The 18,924-nt window shown below is 46.4% G+C and overlaps 1 long non-coding RNA gene across 1 annotated transcript; it reads left to right on the plus strand.

Annotated features, from left to right (window-relative positions):
- Positions 1 to 3,355: 3,355 nt before the first annotated feature.
- On the plus strand, positions 3,356 to 11,465 carry LOC140395336 (uncharacterized). Its single transcript, XR_011936161.1, has 2 exons — positions 3,356 to 3,563; positions 11,068 to 11,465. It is a non-coding gene; the product is annotated as an uncharacterized lncRNA (long non-coding RNA).
- Positions 11,466 to 18,924: the final 7,459 nt, after the last annotated feature.

Genomic DNA, 18,924 nt, shown 5'->3' on the forward strand with positions numbered 1-18,924 from the left:
TGAATAACACTGGGGTACAGTACTGGTGGATTGAGGTCTGTCACTGTGTAACACTGGGGTACAGTACTGGTGGATTGAGGTCTGTCACTGTGTAACACTGGGGTACAGTACTGGTGGATTGAGGTCTGTCACTGTGTAACACTGGAGTACAGTACTGGTGGATTGAGGTCTGTCCCTGTGTAACACTGGGGTACAGTACTGGTGGATTGAGGTCTGTCACTGTGTAACACCGGGGTACAGTACTGGTGGATTGAGGTCTGTCACTGTATGACACCGGGGTACAGTACTGGTGGATTGAGGTCTGTCCCTGTGTAACACCAGGTACAGTACTGGTGGATTGAGGTCTGTCACTGTGTAACACTGGGGTACAGTACTGGTGGATTGAGGTCTGTCCCTGTGTAACACCAGGTACAGTACTGGTGGATTGAGGTCTGTCACTGTGTAACACCGGGGTACAGTACTGGTGGATTGAGGTCTGTCACTGAATAACACTGGGGTACAGTACTGGTGGATAGAGGTCTGTCACTGTATAACACCGGGGTACAGTACTGGTGGATTGAGGTCTGTCACTGTATAACACCAGGTGCAGTACTGGTGGATAGAGGTCTGTCACTGTGTTACACTGGGGTACAGTACTGGTGGATTGAGGTCTGTCACTGTATAACACTGGGGTACAGTACTGGTGGATTGAGGTCTGTCACTGTGTAACACCGGGGTACAGTACTGGTGGATTGAGGTCTGTCCCTGTGTAACACCAGGCACAGTACTGGTGGATTGAGGTCTGTCACTGTGTAACACCGGGGTACAGTACTGGTGGATTGAGGTCTGTCACTGAATAACACTGGGGTACAATACTGGTGGATAGAGGTCTGTCACTGTATAACACCGGGGTACAGTACTGGTGGATTGAGGTCTGTCACTGTATAACACCAGGTACAGTACTGGTGGATAGAGGTCTGTCACTGTGTAACACTGGGGTACAGTACTGGTGGATTGAGGTCTGTCACTGTATAACACTGGGGTACAGTACTGGTGGATAGAGGTCTGTCACTGTGTAACACCGGGGTACGGTACTGGTGGATTGAGGTCTGTCACTGAATAACACTGGGGTACAGTACTGGTGGATAGAGGTCTGTCACTGTATAACACCGGGGTACAGTACTGGTGGATTGAGGTCTGTCACTGTATAACACCAGGTACAGTACTGGTGGATAGAGGTCTGTCACTGTGTAACACTGGGGTACAGTACTGGTGGATTGAGGTCTGTCACTGTATAACACTGGGGTACAGTACTGGTGGATAGAGGTCTGTCACTGTATAACACCAGGGACAGTACTGGTGGATAGAGGTCTGTCACTGTGTAACACTGGGGTACAGTACTGGTGGATAGAGGTCTGTCACTGTGTAACACTGGGGTACAGTACTGGTGGATTGAGGTCTGTCACTGTATAACACTGGGGTACAGTACTGGTGGATAGAGGTCTGTCACTGTATAACACCAGGTACAGTACTGGTGGATAGAGGTCTGTCACTGTATAACACCAGGTACAGTACTGGTGGATTGAGGTCTGTCACTGTATAACACTGGGGTACAGTACTGGTGGATTGAGGTCTGTCACTGTATAACACCGGGGTACAGTACTGGTGGATTGAGGTCTGTCACTGTATACCGGGGTACAGTACTGGTGGATTGAGGTCTGTCACTGTATACCGGGGTACAGTACTGGTGGATAGAGGTCTGTCACTGTATAACACCGGGGTACAGTACTGGTGGATTGAGGTCTGTCACTGTATAACACCGGGGTACAGTACTGGTGGATTGAGGTCTGTCACTGTATAACACTGGGGTACAGTACTGGTGGATAGAAGTCTGTCACTGTATAACACCGGGGTACAGTACTGGTGGATTGAGGTCTGTCACTGTATAACACTGGGGTACAGTACTGGTGGATAGAAGTCTGTCACTGTATAACACCGGGGTACAGTACTGGTGGATTGAGGTCTGTCACAGTATAACACTGGGGTACAGTACTGGTGGATAGAGGTCTGTCACTGTATAACACCGGGGTACAGTACTGGTGGATAGAGGTCTGTCACTGTATAACACCGGGGTACAGTACTGGTGGATTGAGGTCTGTCACTGTGTAACACTGGAGTACAGTACTGGTGGATTGAGGTCTGTCATTGTATAACACTGGGGTACAGTACTGGTGGATTGAGGTCTGTCACTGTTTAACACCGGGGTACAGTACTGGTGGATTGAGGTCTGTCACTGTATAACACTGGGGTACAGTACTGGTGGATTGAGGTCTGTCACTGTATAACACCGGGGTACAGTACTGGTGGATTGAGGTCTGTCACTGTATAACACCGGGGTACAGTACTGGTGGATTGAGGTCTGTCACTGTATAACACCGGGGTACAGTACTGGTGGATTGAGGTCTGTCACTGTATAACACCGGGGTACAGTACTGGTGGATAGAGGTCTGTCACTGTATAACACCGGGGTACAGTACTGGTGGATTGAGGTCTGTCACTGTATAACACTGGGGTACAGTACTGGTGGATTGAGGTCTGTCACTGTGTAACACCGGGGTACAGTACTGGTGGATAGAAGTCTGTCACTGTATAACACCGGGGTACAGTACTGGTGGATTGAGGTCTGTCACTGTATAACACCGGGGTACAGTACTGGTGGATTGAGGTCTGTCACTGTTTAACACCGGGGTACAGTACTGGTGGATTGAGGTCTGTCACTGTTTAACACCGGGGTACAGTACTGGTGGATTGAGGTCTGTCACTGTTTAACACCGGGGTACAGTACTGGTGGATTGAGGTCTGTCACTGTATAACACCGGGGTACAGTACTGGTGGATTGAGGTCTGTCACTGTTTAACACCGGGGTACAGTACTGGTGGATAGAGGTCTGTCACTGTATAACACTGGGGTACAGTACTGGTGGATAGAGGTCTGTCACTGTTTAACACCGGGGTACAGTACTGGTGGATTGAGGTCTGTCACTGTGTAACACTGGTGGCTGTCAAAAGGGAAATGCATCGTGATGTGACGAAAAGATTTTCAAGACTCTGGCACTCGATGAATGGCTCAGGCAGTGGGCCAGTACAGACATGAGGGGGCGAATGTCCTCCAGCGGGGGCCGGAACTGAAATTGATTTTTCTTCTTCCAAGTTCCCATAAACAGACATTGATCCGAATAATTAACCCTTGCTCCCTGCACAGACACTGCCTGACCTGGGTTTCCCCACCACTGCTGCTCCGAGTTTCCCATGGTCCGCACATGCGCAGCGGCGCGGCAGGGCCGCTTCCGGCCAGGCCGGAAGGGCGACTACGGGCCATGATGCAGAGCCAGTTGTCGGCCGCCAAACGCTGGGGAAAACCACTGCTGTTCTCGGCGGTCGGCGCCGGGATGGTGGCGGCCTTTCTGTACAGGTCAGACAGCACTTAGTCCCTTCCCACCGAGCTGTGGGTCACCTGGTGACCGCCAGCTGTCTTTGCCCATCCAAAATGGCAGGTGGTTACCTTGGAAAGTTGACGTTGCCTTGGTGAGTTGGGGTTACCACGGAAAGTTTGGGTTGCCGTGGAGACAGGTCCCCCCCCCCCCCCCCCCCTCCCAATTGTCCATTCTGACCTGTAACCCAGGACTCGGCTCCTTCAAGGGAGAATTGGTCAAGATCTGATTGAAAGCTTTTTAAAATTCACTTGCTTGGATGTGACTGACTTGGGCAGCATATATTGCCCATTCCTAATTGACCTGGAGAAGGTAGTGGTGGTCACTGCTTGACCCGCGTCAGTCCGTGTAGTTTAGGTGCACCCAGTGTGCTGTTAGGGTGGAAATTCCAGGAGCTTGGCCAGCGACAGTGAGGGAGTGGCCGTATATTTCCAAGTGACTGGAGGGAACATGCAGCGGTGGTGTTCTCATACACCTACTGCCCTTGTCCTTCGAGGTCATAGAGGTTCGTGGGTTTAGAAGTGTTACTGCGTTGCACCTTGTAAATGGTACACACTGCAGTCACTGTTCAAAGCTTTTAGTCAGGTCTCTGATGATAGACTGTTCACTAAAATAAAAACCAAAAGGATCCGAGGCAAGTTGAATCCAAAGTTAGCTCAGAAATAGGAAGTCAAGTGATGGTCAATAGGTCTTTTTGTGATGGAGGCTGTTTTCAGCTTTAGTTTCACAAGATGTGAAATACACCGCCGTTGGATTGGGGTGGGCACAGTAAAAAGTCTTACAACACCTTAACCTGGTGTTGTAAGACTTCTTAGTTTCACAAAGCTCAGTACTAGGATCTTTTTGTGCTGTGAATCAATTATGATGTTTGAATGTGAATGTAGAATCATAGAAGTTTACAGCATGGAAACAGGCCCTTCGGCCCAACCAGTCTATGCCGCCCAGTTTTTACCATTAAGCTAGTCCCAGTTGCCCGCACTTGGCCCATAACCCTCTATACCCATCTTACCCATGTAACTATCTAAATGCTTTTTAAAAGACACAATTGTACCCGCCTCTACTACTACCTCTGGCAGCCCATTCCAGGCACTCACTACCCTCTGAGTGAAGAAATTGCCCCTCTGGGCCCTTCTGAATCTCTCCCCTCTCACCTTAAACCTATGCCCTCTAGTTTTAGACTCCCCTACCTTTGGGAAAAGATGTTGACTATCTACCTTATCTATGCCCCTCATTATTTTATAGACCTCTATAAGATCACCCCTAAGCCTCCTACGCTCCAGAGAAAAAAGTCCCAGTCTATCCAGCCGCTCCTTATAACTCAAACCATCAAGTCCCGGCAACATCCTAGTAAATCTTTTCTGCACTCTTTCTAGTTTAATAATATCCTTTCTATAATAGGGTGACCAGAACTGCACACAGTATTCCAAGTGTGGCCGTACCAATGTCTTGTACAACTTCAACAAGACGTCCCAACTCCTGTATTCAATGTTCTGACCAATGAAACCAAGCATGCCGAATGCCTTGTTCACCACGCTGTCCACCTGCGACTCCACCTTCAAGGAGCTATGAACCTGTACGCCTAGATCTCTTTGTTCTATAACTCTCCCCAACGCCATACCATTAACTGAGTAGGTCCTGGCCTGATTCGATCTGCCAAAATGCATCACCTCACATTTATCTAAATTAAACTCCATCTGCCATTCGTCGGCCCACTGGCCTAATTGATCAAGATCCCGTTGCAATCCTAGATAACCTTCTTCACTATCCACTGTGCCACCAATCTTGGTGTCATCTGCAAACTTACTAACCATGCCTCCTAAATTCTCATCCAAATCATTAATATAAATCACAAATAACAGTGGACCCAGCACCGATCCCTGAGGCACACCACTGGTCACAGGCCTCCAGTTTGAAAAACAACCCTCTACAACCACCCTCTGCCTTCTGTCGTCCAGCCAATTTTGAATCCAATTGGCAACCTCACCCTGGATCCCGTGAGCTTTAACCTTCTGCAACAACCTACCATGCGGTACCTTGTCAAAGGCTTTGCTAAAGTCCATGTAGACAACGTCTACTGCACTGCCCTCATCTACCTTCTTGGTCACCCCCTCAAAAAACTCAATCAAATTTGTGAGACATGATTTTCCACACACAAAGCCATGCTGACTGCCCCGAATCAGTCCTTGCCTCTCTAAATGCTTGTAGATCCTGTCTCTCAGAATACCTTCTAGCAACTTACCTACTACAGACGTTAGGCTCACCGGTCTGTAGTTCCCAGGCTTTTCCCTGCTGCCCTTCTTAAACAAGGGCACAACATTCGCCACTCTCCAATCTTCAGGCACCTCACCTGTGGCTGCCGATGATTCAAATATCTCGGTTAGGGGACCAGCAATTTCCTCCCTAGCCTCCCACAACATCCTGGGATACATTTCATCAGGTCCCGGGGATTTATCTACCTTGATGCGCTTTAAGACTTCCAGCACCACCTCCTCTGTAATATGCACACTTCTCAAGACATAACTATTTATTTCCCTTAGTTTCCTGACATCCATGCCTTTCTCCACCGTGAATACCAATGAGAAATATTCATTCAGGATCTCACCCAACTCTTGTGGCTCTGCACATAGATGTCCTTGTTGATCCTTAAGAGGCCCTCCTCTGTCCCTAGTTACTCTTTTCCCCTTTATGTATCTGTAGAATCTCTTTGGATTCTCCCTTGCATTATTTGACAAAGCAATTTCATGTCCCCTTTTTGCCCTCCTGATTTCCCTCTTAACTCTATTTCGACAATCTCTATACTCTTCAAGGGATCCACTTGATCCCAGTTGCTTATGTAAGTCATATGCCTCCTTCTTCTTTTTGACCAGAGTCTCAATATCTCGAGTCATCCAGGGTTCCCTACTTCTACCAGCCTTGCCCTTCACTCTAAAGGGAATGTGCTTACCCTGCACCCTGGTTAACACATTTTTAAAAGCCTCCCATTTACCAGCCGTCCCTTTGCCTGCCAATAGTCTCCCCCAATCTACCTCTGCAAGTTCCTGTCTGATACCATCAAAATTGGCCTTGCCCCAATTAAGAATTTTAACTCTTGGGCCAGACCTATCATTCTCCATAGCTATCTTAAAACTAATGGAATTATGGTCACTTGTCCCAAAATGATCCCTCACTAGCACTTCTGTCACTTGCCCTTCCTTATTTCCCAAGACGAGGTCAAGTTTTCCCCCTCTCTAGTCGGTCCATCCACATACTGAATGAGAAATTCCTCCTGAATACACTCAACAAATTTCCCTCCATCCAAGCCCCTGATGCTATGGCTGTCCCAGTCAATGTTGGGAAAGTTAAAGTCCCCTACTACTACCACCCTATTATTCTTGCAGCTATCTGTAATCTCCTTACATATTTGCTCCTCAATTTCCCGCTGACTATTTGGGGGCCTGTAGTACAGTCCTACCAAGGTGATCTCTCCCTTCTTATTTTTCAGTTCCACCCATATAGACTCAGTGGGCGAACCCTCGGATATATCCCCTCTAAGTACTGCCGTGATATTCTCCCTAATCAAAAACGCCACTCCTCTCTTACCTCCTGTTCTGTCCTTTCTATAGCATCTGTACCCCGGAACATTGAGCTGCCAGTCCTGCCCCTCCCTTAGCCATGTTTCAGTCATAGCTATAATATCCCAGTCCCATGTGCCCGTCCATGCCCTGAGTTCATCCGCTTTGCCTGTCAGGCCTCTTGCATTGAAATAAATGCAGTTTAATGTAGACCTTCCTTGCTCTCTGCCCTGCTTTCTCTGGTCATGCTTTACACACTCTCCCTTCCTGCCTTTTGTTTCTGTCCCCACTGACTTCCTACATCGGTTCCCATCCCCCTGGCACATTAGTTTAAACCCTCCCCAACTGCACTAGCAAACACACCCCCGAGAACATTGGTTCCGGTCCCACCCAGATGCAGACCGTCCGATTTGTACAGGTCCCACCTCCCCCAGAACCGGTCCCAATGTCCCAGGAATTTGAAACCCTCCCTCTTGCACCATCTCTCAAGCCACGTATTCATCCTAGCTATCCTGGCATTCCTACTCTGACTATCACGTGGCACTGGTAGCAATCCTGAGATTACTACCTTTGAGGTCCTACTTTTTAGTTTAACTCCTAACTCCCTAAATTCAGCTTGCAGGACCTCATCCCGTTTTTTACCTATATCGTTGGTGCCTATATGCACCACGACAGCTGGCTGTTCACCCTCCCCCTCCAGAATGCCCTGCAGCCGCTCCGAGACATCCTTGACCCTTGCACCAGGGAGGCAACATACCAACCTGGATTCTCGTTTGCGTCCGCAGAAACGCCAGTCTATTCCCTTTACAATTGAATCCCCTATCACTATAGCTCTGCCACTCTTTTTCCCGCCCTTCTGTGCAGCAGAACCAGCCACGGTGCCATGAACCTGGCTGCTGCCACCTTCCCCTGGTGAGCCATCTCCCCCAACAGTTTCCAAAACGGTAAATCTGTTTTGGAGGGAGATGACCGCAGGGGATCCCTGCACTGCCTTCCTACTCGTCCTCTGTCTGTTGGTCACCCTTTCCCTATCTGCCTCAGTAATTTTAATCTGCGGTGTGACCAACTCACTGAATGTGCTATCCACAACTTCCTCAGCATCGCGGATGCTCCAAAGTGAGTCCATCCGCAGCTCCAGAGCCGTCAAGCGGTCTAACAGGAGCTGCAGTTGGACACACTTCTTGCAGATGAAGGAGTCAGGGACACCAGAAGGGTCCCTGACTTGCCACATCTCACAAGAGGAGCATGACACGGGTCTGAGCTCTCCTGCCATGACTTAAACCTGAAGTTAAATTTGAACTACACTACACAGCTAAGAGAAAGTCAAAGAGAGAGAAATCACTTACCAGTTACAAGCCAATCACTTACCTGCTGGCTGTGATGTAAATGCTCCAGAGACTCCCTCACAGGTCTGTTTCTCTGCACCTCCTTAAGGTGAGCACCAAATTCCCTTAACTAGTTAATTAATTTACTTAATTAATTTGATTTTTTTTTTTTTTTTGATTTTTTTTTTTTGTCACTCCCCTCTTACCCGAACTCAGCCTTACCCAAACTCAGATACACTCTGTTTGCCTCCAGCACTCTGTTTCTATAGGCACTTCAGACACACCTTTTGTATCCTTCCTGATTTACAGTCAGCCAATAGGCCTGCTCCCGAAACTGATCTCTCTCCCGAACAGCTAGGGGGCATGATTAAAAAGTTTGCAGATTGTACAAAAAATGCTCTTTCTGTAAATATCTATAATTCTGTGGAGTGAATGTTTAATGTGATTGCAGGGGGGGCAGCATGGTGGCGCAGTGGGTTAGCCCTGCTGCCTCAAGGCGCCGAGGTCCCAGGTTCAATCCCGGTTCTGGTTCACTGTCCGTGTATAGTTTGCACATTCTCCCCATGTTTGCGTGGGTTTCACCCCCACAACCCAAAGCTGTGCATGGTAGGTGCCACGCTAAATTGCCACATAATTGGACAAAATGAATTGGGTACTCTAAATTTATAAGAAAAAAAAAAGGTGATTGCAGGTGTGTGTTAACGGTACCCGGACAAGACCCCAATTTACATTAGGAAACCGGACCAGAAACCCCAATAATTCTTCTACTTATAAACTGCGAGGAAAGGATACTTCACTCCAGGAGTGATTCCACTGACAAATATGGAACTGTTATATTAAAGTAAACATTATTATTAACACAGTAGTAACCACATTAACATCACAGTAAAACAGTTCTTAAGGGGTGGCATAGTGGCGCAGTGGTTAGCACTGCTGCCTCACCACGTCGAGGACCCGGATTCAATCCCATCCCTGGGTCACTGTCCGTGTGGAGTTTGCACATTCTTCCTGTGTCTGTGTGGGTTTCACCCCCACAACCCAAAGATGTGCAGGGTAAGTGGATTAACCACGCAACATTGCCCCTTAATCAGAAAAAATAAAAAATTATTTTTTTAAAGTTCTTAAAATAAAGATTTCAACTATTAACTTATACTTTCATTATCTCCAATTAAACAAAGCCCATTACAAGTCAAAAGCCACTGGTAAATAAAGTTAGCAAACACAACACTACTTGCTGGACTATTGTGTACAATTTTCTTTCAGAAAAGTAGATGGGGACCCTTCAGGCACAACCTGCCATTCCAGACTCCTGCTCAGCCTGGCATTTGGCAAAATTGCTGCTCAACTTTAAAAACTTCCAGAAGACTGACAAACCCATATCAAACTGCAAAACTACAGACAGACCTGGCTCCTCCCATTTATTACAGCATCTTTTAAAAAATAAATTTAGAGTACTCAGTTCTTTTTTTCCAATTAAGGGTTAGTTTAGTGTGGCCAATTCACCTACCCTGCACATCCTTTGGGTTGTGGGGGTGAGACACATGCAAACACGGGGAGAATGTGCAAACTTCACATGGACAGTGGCCCGGGGCAGGGATCGAAACCAGATCCTCAGCGCTGTGAGGCAACAATGCAAAAAAACTGCACAACCTTGCCACCCCTATTACAGCATCTTTATCCCACTCAGATCCCATGACCTGTTGCCTAAGTCTAAACACAATGTCTCAGATTATCTACGCTCCAGCAATCACAACTACGTTCCAATAGGCATCTCCTTGTAAACAAGTAAATGATTAAAATTAATCATGACCTCACCTTTTACGAGCTCTTAATTGCATCTTTTTTTAGATACACCGCCTGCCTGTATTAAACCAGGATTTTAAAAATATATTACTGCAACAGATCAATACCAAAAAGGTTAGGTGGGGTTACTGCATTATGAGGATAGGGTGGAGATGTGGGCTTGGATAGAGTTATCTTTCCATGAGCCGGTGCAGGCTCGATGGGCTGAATGGCCTCCTGTACTGTAAAAACTTCTATGAATTGGTGTAGAAAGGCAATGCATCATGAGGTTGGATGTGTTGGTGACTCATTGCTGGGGCAAGTCAGGTGATGAAAGCTCCAGGAATACATTTAATCACAGTTGGCAACCCTAGTTGCTGAACAAGTGGGCTACTTTGTCCTGGTTAACGTTGAACTTCTTGAGTGTTGTAGAGCTGCACTCTCTCATGGACAGTGTTCCATCATATTCCTGACTTGAGCCATCTAGTTGATGAACAGGCTTTGGGGCCACAGAATTCCCAAACTCCAACTTGCTCTTGTAGCCTCAGTTAGACATCAAGTCAGTAGTGCCCTCCCAGGATGTTGGTGAGGTTGCACTAATGCTGTTGAAAGTGATTTATTGGAGATAATGATGGCCAGGCACTAATGGTAACCAGAGGTAGTTAGTTCAAATCCCATCATTGCAATTTCTGAAATGAAACCTGGTCATTTGCAGACTTGCATTAGAAGGGAAGGCAGTGAAAAATGCTGGGTTGCACTGAAACCAGTTTGATATTTTTAAATGTCTCTGCTGCCTCTGAACAACCTGGGCCAACATGTGGTTCAGGTCCCACACCGTGTGTGTTTATTCTTCATGTTCTCAGGGCAAAGAGACATGGCCCGGGACCTGGACTAGATTTTTGAAATAATGTGTCACAATCTGCTGTTATATTTTGAACAGGCAAAGGTTTTTCCCGGATATCGAAGAGATTCGTGCCAGAGAACGGAACAAACACAATGAAAGGTTGCAAGTGATCTTGGAACGTAGGGAAAAACAGCTGCTGGAATTGGACGAGAAGAAAGCGCGCCCCGATGAGCTTGGAAAAGGGGAGTGAGCTCCACACCTGAGTAGCCATAGACAGCACCCCAATTCCAAGAGACTACAGTCAGACATGGTGCACAAGTGTGATATCTGGACTTAGCAAGTGAGCTATAAGGAGGAAGAGTAAATGCACAATGCGATTGAAATGCTGATTGAAAAGATCACATCAAGATTAAAGTTACACAATAAATTATGTATTCATATATATATATTATATAATGTAATGTAATTCAAAATAAACTTTGGATATCAAATGATTTGTTTGTTGACACAGGAGCTTGAATTGTTAAACCCAGAAAGGATTTTGGTGCTTATTTGAACACAGTCGAGGGTCTGCCATCTCATATTGGGTAGAAGCGCCATTTTCAATAGCACTAAAACACATGCCAAAAGCTCCCTAGTTTCAGCCCATTCCTTTTCATCAGTTAATTAACATTGGGGTATTACTGGGAGAGAGAAGGATATGTATTGTGACTGGGCTCAGCACCGCACCATACCTCGAGGTTGAAGGGTAAACATTGCCTGCTGATGTTCGCTGATGAGGTGCCAAAGAAAATCAGACAGGTCCTGTTAGTACCTAGCCTAATTTCCAATTACATAGTGTGCTCAGGATGAGTGAGAGGGAAATCTGTCCAACACAATCAGATCATATAAAACAAGATGCAACTCAAACACCAGAGCACATTGAGCAGCCTTCAGGAAATGACCTGCTTTAAGGCCATCATTAATTGTCCTTCTCTAATTGACTTTGAGAAGATGGTGGTGAGCTGCATTTATGAACTGCTGTAGTCATGTGGTGTAGGTATACCCACAGTGCTGTTAGGAAGGGAATTTTGACAGAGACAGTAAAGTAATGGTGATAATATACAGGTTCAGTTTCTGGTGAATGGGAACAGCCAGGCTGTTGATGGTGATGGGTTCCATGATGGCAAAGCTGTTGAATGTCAAGGGGAGATGGTTAGATCTCCATGTGTATTAGAGTGGCAGCCTGTCATTGTACCCAGCATTCTAAACTAACAGTTCTGCACTCATTATCTGCAGCATACCCACAAATATTTTTTCTAGTGCACAGGTCCTTTAATTTCTTGGTGCAGCTTGCGGGAACTCGAAGGGGCTAAACTGTAGTCAGACCGTGTGAAAATCTTTGAGTTACTGTGTAGCCATGCAGCCTAAAGCAGCATTGTCCACCAGTCCTAGATACTAGTGTTGTACAGTGACTGACTTGAATCCACCAGTAATTTATCCCACTGTTATGCAGTGACTGACCTGTACCAACAAGTACTGTACCCCAGTGTTAAACAGTAACAGACTTGTACCCACCAGTACTGTACCACAGTGTTATACAGTAACAGACTTGTACCCACCAGTACTGCACCACAGTGTTGTACAGTGACAGACTTGAATCAACGAGTAATTTATCCCACAGTTATGCAGTGACAGACCTGTACCTACCAGCACTGTAACCAGGTGTTATACAGTGACTGACCTGTACCCACTGTAGAGGGTGCCGTCTCGGCTACTCCACTACTGGGCCGATATCTGGGGTTTGAGTATCTGTGTGTCTCTCTCCAGCTGGCACTGAAACTTCAGAGGCCAGGGGATGCCGCACTGGGACACCTCCACGGAAGAGAGCACTGAATCAAGCCTGCCGTTTATCCCTAACCGGAAGCCTGAGGCTTATATCACACAGATATCCAGACCCCTACCAATGCCCAGGTGATTCTCTCTCTTGCTGGTGGTGCAACACCCACCCGGTTCCTACTTCGCTGGAGTAGCTTTCCCAAGGGAGAGAATAGGACACTGCTGTTTATTACCTAACCAGCAGCCTGTCCTGCGTGAATCGCTCAAGATGACCCTAGATTCTTGAACCCGGAATTAAGGTGAGGAATATCTTAACAATGACTTGGTCAGAGATCGCTGGTGAGAGATTGAAGAATTTAAACGACTCCAATTATCAGCAAATCAAGGTTTATTGCAAAACCCAGGTCAAAATCATCAAACAGAAGAAATTATAATAAAATCTTAAACTCTAACACAAACTAAGTCTATTCAGAAAGTACTATAACGGACACAACGAAAAATCTTATTGTTACACAGTTTTAGCAATGACACAGAACACAAATCAAGTCCCCTTCCCCAAAGCCTCAACCACTATCAAGGTCAAGGGAGTTTCGCAAGCTGCTGCAGGGTACTTACAGTCAAAGGTGGAGAGGTCAAGCCAAGAGACCCTCAATCGAAACACAGCCCCTTTTATATCCGTTTTACCTGGCTTTTTCCTGTGTTCGGCCAGCCCCTTTTGCATTGAATCCATAAGGTTTAAAGTTCCCGCTGGTCCTGCCCCCTTTGAGCCGGTCAGACCTGTCAAGATAGGAGTACCTCCCCTAGGTCCGCCTCCAGTCTGCTTTTTGAGATAACGAGGTTGAGCTCCCTTGTGAAGATTTTCAAAGTCTTCCATCTGCTCTGGAGATCGCTGCTATGTTGATGGGGTGTTGATTGGATTCTACTCTGGTGGAGGCCAAGTCATTTACATCTGCATGGGGCTATGACCATCCCATTGTCCTGCTTGCAGGCAGGCCCCCTGTGTATTCCCGTGCCCCTTTGTCTGTGTTTTAATCTTATCTCGTTGTCTGGCTCCTTCTTCCTTGTAGCTCCTAGGGGGGGGTTTGTAAATACCTATGCCCCTACTCAGCTCAGCGGATCAAGCCTGCTGGGAAATCTGGTTACGTTCTCTTGGCTGAAAAGTCAGTTTACAGTCTCTGGGTTTTATCCTTGGGCAGTCCAAAAAGGCCGAATTGCCCGAAAACCTTACACCACCAGTACTGTACCCCAGCGTTATACAGAAACAGACTTGTATCCACCAGTACTGTCCACCAGTGTCATACAGTGACAGACTTGAATCCACCAGTAATTTATCCCACTGTTTTACAGTGACAGACCTGTACCCACCAGTACTGAACCCCAGTGTTATAGAGTGACAGACTTGAATCCACCAGTATTGTATCCCAGTGTTAGAGATTGACAGACTTGTACCCACCAGTACTGTGCTCCAGTGTTATACAGTAACAGACTAGTACCAACGAGTACCGTACCCCAGTGTTACACAGTGACAGACTTGTACCCACCAGTATTGCACCACAGTGTTATAGATTGACACACTTGTACCCGCCAGTGCTGTACACGGTTTTTACAGGTCTACTCTGTCCAGACTCCCCCTGTGATTTTGCATACCTCTATCAAAACTCCTCCGCGGAGGACAACTCCAGCTTCTCCAATTTATTAATGTAATTGAAGTTCCCCATCCCTGCAATCATTCTCATTAAACTTTCTGCATTCTCTCCAATGCATTCACATCCTTCCAAAAATGTGGTGTCCAGAACTGCACACAATGATCCAATTGAGGCAGATTCACTGTTTTATACAGATTTATCATAACCTCCTTGCTTGGTGCCCTTACAGCGCTAGAGCCCCGGGTTCAATTCCGGCCTTGGGCAACTGGGTGGAGATTGCACTTTTTCCACTGTGACGTATGGGTTTCCTCTGGGTGCTTCCCCCCCCACCCCCACCCCCCACTGTCCAAAGATGAGCAGGTTAGGTAGATTGGCCATTTTAAATTGCCCCTTAGTGTCCAAAGATGTGCAGGTTAGGTGGGGTTACGGAGAAAGGGTGGGGGAATGGGCCCAGGTGAGGTGCTCTTTCAGAGGGTTGGTGCAGAAACGACGGGCTGAATGACCTACACTGTAGGCATTCTATTTATAAATTCCAGGATCCCGTATGATTTTTTTAAAAATGTATTTTATTACAAACATGTATCAAAGCAGGTTATACCAAATAAACACCCCAGGAAACATACTTCCCAACAATTAACTATACAGTCTGTACGGATATTTCCCCATTTTCACCCTCCCCCTCCCTCCCCTCCTCCCTCTACTGCAACGAACAGCTCCACAAACACAGCCACAAACATCCCCAGCTTTTCTCAAACCCCCCCTGCTGAGCCCCTTAACTCATACTATATCTTCTCCAATCGCAGGAAGTCGTACAGGTCACCCAACCAAGCCGCTACCCCCGGTGGCGATGCCGTACGCCACTCCAGCAAAATCCGCCGCCGTGCAATCAGAGAGGTGAACGCCACAACATCGGCCTTCCTCCTCCCCATGAGCTCCTGCCTCTCTGAAACCCCAAATATTGCCACCAAAGGGTCCGGGTCCACTTCCTCCTCCACTATGGCTCAGACCGAGAACACTCCCACCCAGAATCTTCCCAATTTTTCGCAACTCCAAAACATGTGCGCATGATTCGCTGGCCCCCGCCCCCACCTCTCACACTCATCTGCTACCCCCTGAAAGAACCCACTCATTCTCACCCGAGTCATATGCACCCTGTGCACCATCTTAAACTGTATCAGGCTCATCCTTGCACAAGAGGAGGTCCCGGTTACCCTTTGCAGTGCCTCACTCCATACTCCCCAATTGATCTCCCCTCCCAACTCTGCTTTCCATTTCTCATTGATCTTCACCACCCACTCACCTCCCTGCACCCCCAGCCACTTGTATATATCCCCAATTCTTCCCTCCCCTTCCACATCCGGAAGCAACAGTCACTCCAGCAGGAAGATTCCCGGCAACCTAGGGAACCCCCTCCAGACCTTTCATGCACAGTCCCTAACCTGCAGATACGTGAACTCACTCCCCCTCGGCAGCTCTACCCTCTCCCTTAGCTCCTCCAGACTGGCAAACCCTTCCTCCAAATACAAATCCCTCACCTTGACCAGCCTCACTTCCCTCCACCTCCTGTATGCACTATCCATCCCGCCCCCCCGGCTCATACCCATTATTCTCGCACAGCGGCGTTAGCACCGACATCCCTTCCATCCTAAAATTCCTCCTCCGGTGTTCCATATCTTCACCGTGGACTGCAGCACTGGGCTCCCTGAATACCTACTCGGAGCCATTGGCAATGCTGCCGTCACCATAGCCCTCAAACTAGACGCCTTACAAGATTCCTCCTCCATCCTAACCCGTCTCCTGTATGATTTATTAACCACTTTCTCAACCTGCCCTGTACTTTGAATGATTTGTGCACATATGCCCCAGATTCCTCTGCTCCTGCATCTTCTTTCTTTTACTGTATATTGACTTCCTGATTCTACATATCAAAATAAACCACTTCACTGCATTAAGATTAATCTGCCGCTTTTCTGCCCAATCCACCAGCCTATCCTTGTCCGTCCTCTTAAAGTTTATTATTATTCATAGTCCACAATATTTCCAAGTTTTGTGTCATCTGCAAATTTTGTTAATTGTATCCTGTACACCCAAGTCTTGGTCACTTATATATATCAAAAAAGGAGGGTCCTAACACTGGCCTCTGGGAGCCTGACCACATAAGCTTCAGTCCAAAAAGCAACCATTCTTTATTTTTTTAATTTTTTAAATAATCTTTATTGTCACAAGTAGGCTTACATTAACACTGCAAGCAAGTTACTGTGAAGCTGTATAGAACCTTAGTTAGGCCACACTTGGAGTATAGTGTTCAATTCTGGTCGCCACACTACCAGAAGGATGTGGAGGCTTTAGAGAGGGTGCAGAAGAGATTTACCAGAATGTTGCCTGGTATGGAGGGCATTAGCTATGAGGTGTGGTTGAATAAACTCGGTTTGTTCTCACTGGAACAAAGGAGGTTGAGGGGCGACCTGATAGAGGTCTACAAAATTATGAGGGGCATAGACAGAGTGGATAGTCAGAGGCTTTTCCCCGGGGCAGAGGAGTCAATTACTAGGGGGCATAGGTTTAAGGTGAGAGGGGCAAGGTTTAGAGTAGATGTACGAGGCAAGTTTTTTTACACAGAGGGTAGTGGGTGCCTGGAACCCGCTACCGGAGAAGGTGGTGGAAGCAGGGACGATAGTGACATTTAAGGGGCATCTTGACAAATACATGAATAGGATGGGAATAGAGGGATACGGACCCAGGAAGTGTAGAAGATTGTAGTTTAGTCGGGCAGCATGGTCGGCACGGGCTTGGAGGGCCGAAGGGCCGAAGGGCCTGTTCCTGTGCTGTACCTTTCTTTGTTCTTTGTTCTTTTGAGAATTCAGAATGTCCAAATAACCTCACAAAGAATCCCTATTTTCTGCCACTCAGCCAACATTGTACCCATGTTGCTACTGTACTTTTATGTCATGGGCTCTTACTTCACTGGCGAGCTTTTATCAAGTATCTTTTGGAACTTTATGTACACCACATCAACCACATTACCCTCATCAGCCCTCTCTGTTAACTCATCAAAGAGCTCAAGCAAGTTAGTTGAATGCAATTTGAGCGTAACAAATCCATGTTGCCTTCTCTGAATGAATCCATATTTGTCCAGGTGACTGTTACTCACATCCTGAATTATAGTTTCTAAAAGCTTCCCCACTACCAAAGTTAAACTGACTGGCCTCTAGATACAGTGTTTTATCCTTTCACCATGACTTGAACAAAGGTGTAACATTTGCAGTTTTCCTTTAGCACTATCCCTCTGTCTGTAGAGGATTGAAAAATTATGGCCAGTACCAGCACATATTCCACCATTATTTTGCTCAGTATCCTTAGATACATCTCATCTGGTTCTGGTGACTTATCAACTTTTAAGTACAGCCAGCCTATACAATACAACCACTTTATCAATTTTTAACCTATCCAGTGATTCACCTACCTTTTCTTTCATAATAACTTGAGCAGCATCCTTTTCCTTGGTAAAGGCTAATGCTAAAGTAATAATTTAGTACCTCAGCTTTGCCCCCAGCCTCCATTCATCTTTTAATGTCTAATCAGGCCTTCTCCTTTTACCATCCTTTTACCATTTATATACTTATAAGACTTTTAGCTACCCTTTGCTGCCAGTCGTTTTCATCCTCCCTTTGCTTCTGCTTCTCTTATTGTTTTGTCACTTCCCCTCGGAACTTTCCATGTTCAGCCTGGTTTCCAATGGTATCAGCTACATGACAGCTGTCATGTGCACCCTTTTTCAGCTTCATCTTACTCTCCATCTCTTTTATCAGCCAGAAAGCTCTGGATTTTCTTGCCCTAACTTACCCCCTCACAGGAATGTATCTTGACTGTACTCAAACAATCTGCTCTTTAAAGACAGCCCATTGTTCCACATAATTTTGCATGCCAACGTTTGATTTCAATTAATCTGGGCGAGATCTGTTCTCACCCCTTTGAAGTTGGGCCTCTTGATTGTTCCTTGTTCTTTTCCAGAACCAACAAACCTTTATGATTCTATGATCATTGTGCTCGAATGTTTCCCTACTGAAACTTCAAACTAACTTGGCCCAACTCATTCCCCAGAATCACATCCAGCAATACCTATTCCTCATTGAACTGGAACCATACTGATGTAGAAAATTCTCCTGAACACATTTTAGAAATTACTCCTGCTCTCTACCCATGGCACAATTATCATATTATAATCAAGATAATTCAAGTCTCCCATTACTCTGTTATTCTTTCACCTCTCTGCAATTTTCTTGAAAATGTATTCCTCTATACTTTTCCCACTAGTTGGTGGCCAATAGAATACACCCAGTAGTATAATACGTTTTAAGTAAGTGGAAGGGGAGAGGTTGGGAAGAAAAAGGAAAGATCTATGATAGGGAGGAGGGCTAAATAACAAAAGGATTCATGGTCAAAGGGGAAAGGGAGTGGGAGCAAGTAAACAAAAAATTATGTCTCGGGG

This window comes from Scyliorhinus torazame, chromosome 18 (genome assembly GCF_047496885.1).
Source record: "Scyliorhinus torazame isolate Kashiwa2021f chromosome 18, sScyTor2.1, whole genome shotgun sequence".
NCBI classification, from domain to species: Eukaryota; Metazoa; Chordata; class Chondrichthyes; order Carcharhiniformes; family Scyliorhinidae; genus Scyliorhinus; species Scyliorhinus torazame.